This window comes from Poecilia mexicana, unplaced genomic scaffold (assembly GCF_051168715.1).
Source record: "Poecilia mexicana isolate PSO_F unplaced genomic scaffold, ASM5116871v1 scaffold_9, whole genome shotgun sequence".
Lineage (NCBI taxonomy): Eukaryota > Metazoa > Chordata > Actinopteri > Cyprinodontiformes > Poeciliidae > Poecilia > Poecilia mexicana.
In genome coordinates, this window is record NW_028263378.1 from 28,362,529 (window position 1) to 28,370,334 (window position 7,806).

The following is a 7,806-nucleotide window of genomic DNA, read 5'->3' on the forward strand; positions in this document are numbered from 1 at the left end:
CCAGGTGCTGTGCAGATAAGTCAGTAAGAAATTTATGACTCACGCTAATGTCATAGAACCCACTAACTTTTCCAGTTTTTAATTGCAATTCAAGTCGTTCAAGTTTAATGAACTGCTTGAAATGTTACAAAGGCAGGAGTGGCCTGCCAGAGGATAGAGATAAGGTAAGCCACTAACTGAAGACTGACGTACATTTCAGGGTTATACACAAAGGCCTTTTTTGTGGAACACAAAATACGTTGATGGAGGTTGATCAGTTTTTCTAAATTACTGCAGAAAGTATCATGTTCCTAGAGAAATTACGAGAAAAGACAACTAACAATGGAAGAGAGACAGACCATCATAACACTACAATAAATGTTGGTCTTTTCTACTGAGAAATTGCAAAGAAAATCAAGATGTCAGTGAATACAGTTTTCTTCACCATCAGGAACTCAGAAACTCTGACAGGAAGAGATCTGGCAAACCAAAGCCACAACTGAATCAGAAGACAAGTCTGAGAGTTAACAGCTTCAAGCCAGTGATTGTAGCAATGGTGGACAACGTACTCAACTCAAATGTTAATACTCATTGTCAAATCTCACTCAACGACAAGTAAATGTTGTTCGGTCAAAAGTTTATTCAAGTTAAAAAGTGATGATGTACTTACTTTTGAAAATACTGAAGTAGTCCAAGTAACTCCAAATCCCATTTGTGAGTGGCTACTATGACTAATTCCCCTTCTTGTTAGGAACACAGCGTGTGTTTAGCAGCATTTCAGCAAAGAAAAACAGCAACAGCCGACTACAAAGCTACACTGAGCCACAAGGAACGAGTAACGACAAGCTTCCTAGAAATCTAGAGGAGTGAAAGACATGCAATCCCCCAAAAATAAATACTGAAGTACAGATACTACAAAAAAAAAATACAATACTCACGTAAATGCTCCCTGTTCCCTGTTACTGTAGTAATCAAGTCTAAGTCTCATTTGTGAAGTATTTGGGCCTCTTGTTCTAGGATGGAACAAATCTGACCTCCGATGCAAATGGAGACTCTTGTGTTTTGGGGGATGAAATTTTATCAAACAAAACTGTATTTCGAACAACAAACAATTATTTCTCATCTACAAACCGGATTTCTGCATTCATCTTAATCTCGTAGAAAGCAGAACCACAAACATCTGGCAACTTTTACACATTTGGTTTGCCCGTGCCTGTTGATCAATACAGCATTTGGAAAAAACACCGACGCTTTTTGTCCTATTGTTTTTGCTGAGTTGAGATGAAAAATTTTGCACCTTTGACAATTTACAGATCACTTGTAGAAAAAAATTAGTTTTGTTACTTTCAATAAAATCTTGTATGTTTAGTTTATTGAGTAGACAAAAAATGTATTAAAACTTTCATTGGTATATAATTTTTTATGTCTTCCCAAGTGCTTTCAACTTGACGAGTTTTGCTTTCTTGGCAAAAGGTTTAAACCCCCACCGGCGTAGAATTTCCTCCTTCCTGCTGACTAGAACAACCAGCTGCGCTTTCATTCATCTAACAAGGAAAAATGTTTCACAGATCCACCCTACACTTTACACACCCAAACCTGTGTCAAAAAAAAAACAAAAAAACTTTGTCCCTGCATTTTAAACTCTTACCGGTTTAACATCAGAGGTGTGTTTGTGCATTCCAGGATTTCCTCTAACTCAGAAATGCCAGATCTCCTCAGAGGCCCCTAAAACAAGCACCCCCGTTCCTTTGAAGCTCGTTTCTCTTTGTTGCTTTGATATGCCAGGTGTTCCTCTCAGAAACTATAGTGAGCGCTTCTGTGAAGATCCTCGCTACGAGTTCCCAACAGGCCACCGGGCTCACTCGCTTTTGGACGCGCTGATGGTGTGTGATGTGGCCTCTTCGCTCTCGTCCCCCTGAGATCCCTCTTCTCCTTCATGCAGAGATGTCCATCTGTTAGCTGCAACACACATGTACTCTCTCTCTCTGAGCTGTCCATCCCCTTGAACTGAGCCATCAGCTGTGATGGAGGACGATGATGTAGTGCCGCTGTTGCCCAGGCACGCAGCCATGCTGTAACTGGCTGCCATACAGCTTCACCGGGAGTGATGCAACCAAATGATGCTCATTTCCTCAATTTGGACTGAGATCCAGAGACTGAGAAGTAGTGCTGGTGTTGTGTGTGTGTGTGTGTGTGTGTGTGTGTGTGTGTGTGTGTGTGTGTGTGTGTGTGTGTGTGTGTGTGTGTGTGTTTTAGCATGAGGTAAAACAATTTGGTGCTATCATTTTACTCAATTCCCAAGTTTGTTTGAGCCCTTCAGCCTAAAACCATGGTCCTGAAGGACAGGAGTCCTGCAACATTCAGACGTCGCTCTGCTGCAGTTTGCCTGCATGCTAGAGAAGCAGTTTAGTCATTGAAGTAAAGTATGTGGAACAAGGGACAATAGCAGGAACGTGGTAGAAGGGGGAAGGTTAGGACAATCCCAAAGGCCCCTGACCAAAAGGGGACCCCCCATAAAATATCAAGTTTTTTTCTTCATAGAAATAGAAAAAAATTTGGGGCCCTATCAGTTACAAAATTAATCATATTGTGTTTTTTTAAATTGTTTTTCAAAGTAAAAGTTTTATGTTACCATTCCCAGACCAAAAAGCATGAAATGGTTCGTTCCTGCTTAGCGCTTGACAATGTTCAGCAACAGTCAGAACAAGACAAGGACGACTGCTGCAGTTACTATGCTGCCAAGACAAATTATAAAGTGAGGTTTTCAAAGAGAGAGAGAGAAAAGAGAAGAGTGTCAATTTGTAGCCCAGTTTTTCTCCAAGAGAGGTGGGTAGGCTATGAGAGATTATCAACCATTTAGCATAGTTAGCTTAGCTACAGAGTACTGTTTGCCTCCATTTCTCTAGCATTTAAAGAACAAAAGGAAATAAATTACCAACATATCCATATATTTAACTTGTACTTGTACCTTTTACCACACTTAACAGATGAATCAGTCAGCAGCAGTTCTAACCCCGATACCAGTATAACCTCTCCTGTTCCAGTGAAAAAGGTGAGCAACATTGTGTTCAGTGATGAGCTAGTTAGCTTCATTTCATTGAGTGATAGGGTTTTCTCCCACTTTGCCCTTTTTAGAATTACACAACTAAAACAACATATTTATTACTGATAGAAATTCATACAATCTTTATAAAATAATAATAAAACAGTCCAGACAGGACTGGCTAGTGCCATTTTCTGATGCAGATTGTTCTTTTCAACTCTAAGTGCATTGATAAGATGATGGTCATTCTTGGCTCTTTCCAAATTAGCTTCTTTCTCACAATTCACCTCATACTGATAAACTTCTGCTTTCTCTCACAGGGCAGAAACATCTGCTTCATTCCTCCTGTTTAATTCTTGGTATGAAATCTTAAACAGCACCAGCTCACTCTGCAGACGGTTCTCTGTTTCCTGCAGGCAGGCAATCTCCTTGGACATTTTTTCTTGGAGATCGTCCTTCTCAGCTCTCAGGTTTTCAAGGAGCTTTTGCTCATGCTTGATTTTTTTCTTCATAAAACATCTGCATGTCGACCTGCAGGTTCCCCTCACCTGCAGCTTCATGTTTCCATTGAAGCTCCTCGTAGTGAGTCTTGATTTGATCCAGCTCTTGTTGGAGGGCGTCACTTTTCTCTTTTTCTACTTGGATTTGTGACCTGAATGCTTCCTCACCAACAATATGAGCTTCCTTCAATTGCTCTAATTCCTTCTGCAGCAGCCTTTACGTCTTGTGTTTTATGTCGCTGTGAACCCTGGAAGTGATTATAGCTCGTCTGAGAGACTGAATCAGAAAACTCTTCCCCTGTCAGTAGTTCTCTCTTCATCTCCTTGAGTCTTTTCTGTCCTTGTAACTCGGCTTTTGTATTCTCCAGTTCTCTTTGCACGTAGACTAGCTTTTGGTTCTCCTCAAACCATCTTGCTCTCTCCTTTTCCAAAAGAGAGCCAAGTCTCTGGATCTCTCTCTGTAACTCAACGGGAGGCGTTCTGTTCTCAGTCCAGCCTTGCAGATTCTGTCCAGCTCTCCATGCTCCATGCTGGGGTCTCATCTCACCGTTGGAGGAATGTGGCCTTTGGTTCGACATGTTGGACAAAACAATGTTTGTTAAAATCCGTTTTGATCTGCAAACGATCTCAATGTTCAACTTTGAAAGAGCTTTGTGAACGTCTGAACTTGTCAGTAGTGCAGCAAGCAATGACAAGAATGTAGAAGTTTGTTACATACATACAGAGCTGATGACATCACAAGCAGGACTCTGGTTGTGATGTCACAGAGTTTCCCTTCATCTTTGGAATGATGATGTGAGTGTTTGAGAACTCTACCACACTGACCAACCAACCTCCCCCATCATCCTCCTCCTCACCTTCCTACCCCCCATGTTGGAATTGGGATGGGTTATATAGTGTTAGGGTGGCTCTGATTTATTCTTTCTGTAGATTTTTGTTCATGGTTATTTTTTGTTGAGGCATTGCATCTTAGGACAGTTGTCCCCTCTGGTTTTGGATGACATACAGTTGGAAGTTTTTTGCTCTTTCTCTTTTAGTTTTGGGCAGTTGCTATGATGCGTATCCATGGCAATACTTTTTTAGGTATAATTTTAGGACTGGGAGACGTTAATCATTATGTCAAAAGCTCAAATAGTGAACTAACTACTACCACCTGTACTACAGCCACAAATCTCATGAGACTTGAAAAGAAGGTTTTGTTCATGCAGAGCAGAGAAAATGTCTTCCACAGTTTGTAATGGGTAAGAATCATATCCCCAAACCCAACATCTTTCTGCCCAGCTTTCAAACCAAACAGCCAGAGAGATATTTACAAGGGAGCAGCAGTAGAGGCAGATGAGATTGATTTACCACTTCATTACAACAACTTATGGTCTCATCCAAGACTTGTGATTGTGGGATATTGTGTCTGCAATCGGGATATTGAAGTGTTAGCATGTCATGACAGCAACACTGTCTTTAGAAGAATGATTGAAACAATATATTTATTACTGACATAAATTCAAACAATCTTTATAAATTGATAATAAAAAATGAAGCCAGTCCAGAAAGTCCTACCTTAGCTTGCATTTAAATCACAGATATCTATTCCTGACCCATCCCTTTATAAGTGAAATTAAAGCTGCAGTATGTAACTTTTGCTAAAAAAAAACTACAACTACAAAGTATTTTTTGAGAAGTCTGGATTGGTTTATGTATATTTTACACGTTGCTTATGACTGTTGCTTGTGGGGACAGACCTTTCAGTAAGCTAAAATTAATTTTAAAAAATGTAAGCAACCTATTTGTATACTGTTGCATGTAAAATTCATAAGCAGTAAATCTTGTGCTAATATCAGTATTGGACCAAAGAAAACAAGGCAGTTACAATCCTTTAAAATTGTGATGCTTTTTATTGGTCAACTAGACTCAAGACATTGGAACAGCAGGGGGCCCAATTTAATTTTTTTGTCATGGGGCCCAAAATTCCTGGTGGGGCCCTCGCCTAAAAGTTACAGGACTCTGGTCCAAGGAATACAGTTTGAGACCACAGATCTAAGAAGATTTATTTCACCCCAATCGGTTTCAGCATCAATCGGTAAATATGATTGATGCGAGAACAGAAAATAATGTGCAACACAGATAAAAAACACACGGCTGCATTTAAATATTGACCACCATGACTCTGTGCACGGCAGTGTTGTGGTACTCGAGATCGGTCTTGGTCTCGAGTCCGGTCTTAAGACCGTTTTCTGATGGTCTCGGTCTTGTCTCGGACTCGACCGCATTTGGTCTCGGTCTTGTCTCGGTCTCGGGCTCTGAGGACTCGGCATTTTATTTCAAGACCAGTCGAGACCGCAACTGTGAAAATATCACTAAACGTGCAGCATACTGTCCAGTTTATTTGTTAACATCTTTGTTTTCAGTGGATGCAAAACGCACCAATTAAAATCCAAGCAACTACGTGTTTCTCCCCTTCCCCCTCCCCTCCCCACCTTTCACTCGCACGCGGCGCTCCAGGACATGCGCAGTGGTTTTCTCTCAGCGGCAGAAAATGTTTGTCTAATCGTCAGTAATATAATAGCGCTGCATAAATAGTAAGAAATCCGATGGCCAGAGCTAACTCAGCAGCGCTTTGCTTTCAGAGACGATGGGGACAACGTCTAACTATTTTCGTCACTTAGAAAAGTAGCTCAAAGAAGGTAAGCTCCGTTAACGTGATGTTAGCAAAGCTAGCTGTACAGAGACACATAAGCATTGTGATGAAAAAAAGTCACTGTCTGAGTTATTGTGCGGAGATGTTGACTGACTTGTCGCAGATATAGGACAACGCTATGTCCAAAAGTCTGCAATATAGTGATGTGACATTCAGAAACAGTCGATTCTTCTCCACGGCTCTTTATTTATTAGATAGGACTGGAGTGTCACTCACTGAGAGCCGTTGTTCTATCAGATTACCATACGCTGTCAGAATAGCATACGTGCAGTGAGTACTATGCCTGCGCATGCGCATTAAGAAGTCCGACCGTCAGAGGAGTTGTCAGTTCACCATATGCAGCAAGTTATGACGAAAATAAGTCATTAAATTGTTTTCAATGATAACTATATAGATATACATGTGTTGTCATGGTTGCAAAGTGTATTTAAAGCAGGTCTGGCTGCAGCTGGAGTCAGCTACAACACACGCCCGTGTAAAACTCACTTAACCGCTAAGTCAGGATGCCATACAACTGTTAATAACAGATCTACGTCATGATTCTATGTTCCTAGCATACATGCAGTGAGTACCATGCCAGCGCATGCGCCTTAAGAAGTCCGACCGTCAGTGGAGTTGTCAGTTCAGCATATGCAACAAGTTATGACGAAAATAAGTCATTAAATTGTTTATAATATGACATAATATGATAACTAGATAGATATACATGCATTGTCGTGGTTTCAAAGTGTATTTAAAGTAGGTCTGGCTGCAGCTGGATGCCATACAACTGTTAATAACCAAGTGTATGATGATCTACGTCATGATTCTATGTTGCTGATTAATAAAATCATATGGTAATGACAGCGTATGCATGTCTGAGCTAAGCGTACGACTATCTGACAACGTATGCTGATCTGACAGAACACCGTGAGTTTGTGCTAAGCGTATGACGATCTGACCTGACAGAACACCCGTTCTTTGTTCTAGTAATGCTCTGTGTACACTGCATCATTATTTAATTATGTACGTTGATATTTAAATTAACAAATAACTAAAACACAAGAACGAAAGAGCACGAAGAGCATGCACATTGCTCTTTGTTTTTGTTCAAAGTGGCAGCTGTAATGTCTGCCATGGTGTCAGACTACCTGGCTTCATGTACTGGGATAGAGAGTGAAAACAGACCCGATGAGCGCCTTCTGTTTGGTTACTTCTTGCTTGTTGCTCCTTGGTCAGTGTTCATAGTTGAGCGTTATTTACCGTCAGGGCATTGCCTCAATTGCTATGTTTAATGGTGCAACAGTGGTGGATTCTTATATGAGCAATATGGGCAAATTCCCAGGGTGTTATGTTTTTAGGGATGGCACGAGACCATCACACATTGTAACACAGAAATGGAATATTTAATATTGGTAAAATGTGTTAAGTATTTAATATCTAGGTGTTTTTATGGGGATATGGATCTTTCAGATTATTCTGAGAAGCAATTTCGATCATATTTTACATTTTATTGTGTCATGTAGCACGGCCGCTGGTCTTGGTCTTGACTCGGTCTCGACTTTCCTCGGTCTTGGTCTTGACTTGGTCTCGGACCCTAAAAGTCTTGG

The 7,806-nt window shown here is 40.7% G+C and overlaps 1 pseudogene; it reads right to left on the reverse strand.

Annotated features, from left to right (window-relative positions):
• Window positions 1-3,260: 3,260 nt before the first annotated feature.
• Window positions 3,261-4,100, reverse strand: LOC148157735 (uncharacterized; annotated as a pseudogene).
• Window positions 4,101-7,806: the final 3,706 nt, after the last annotated feature.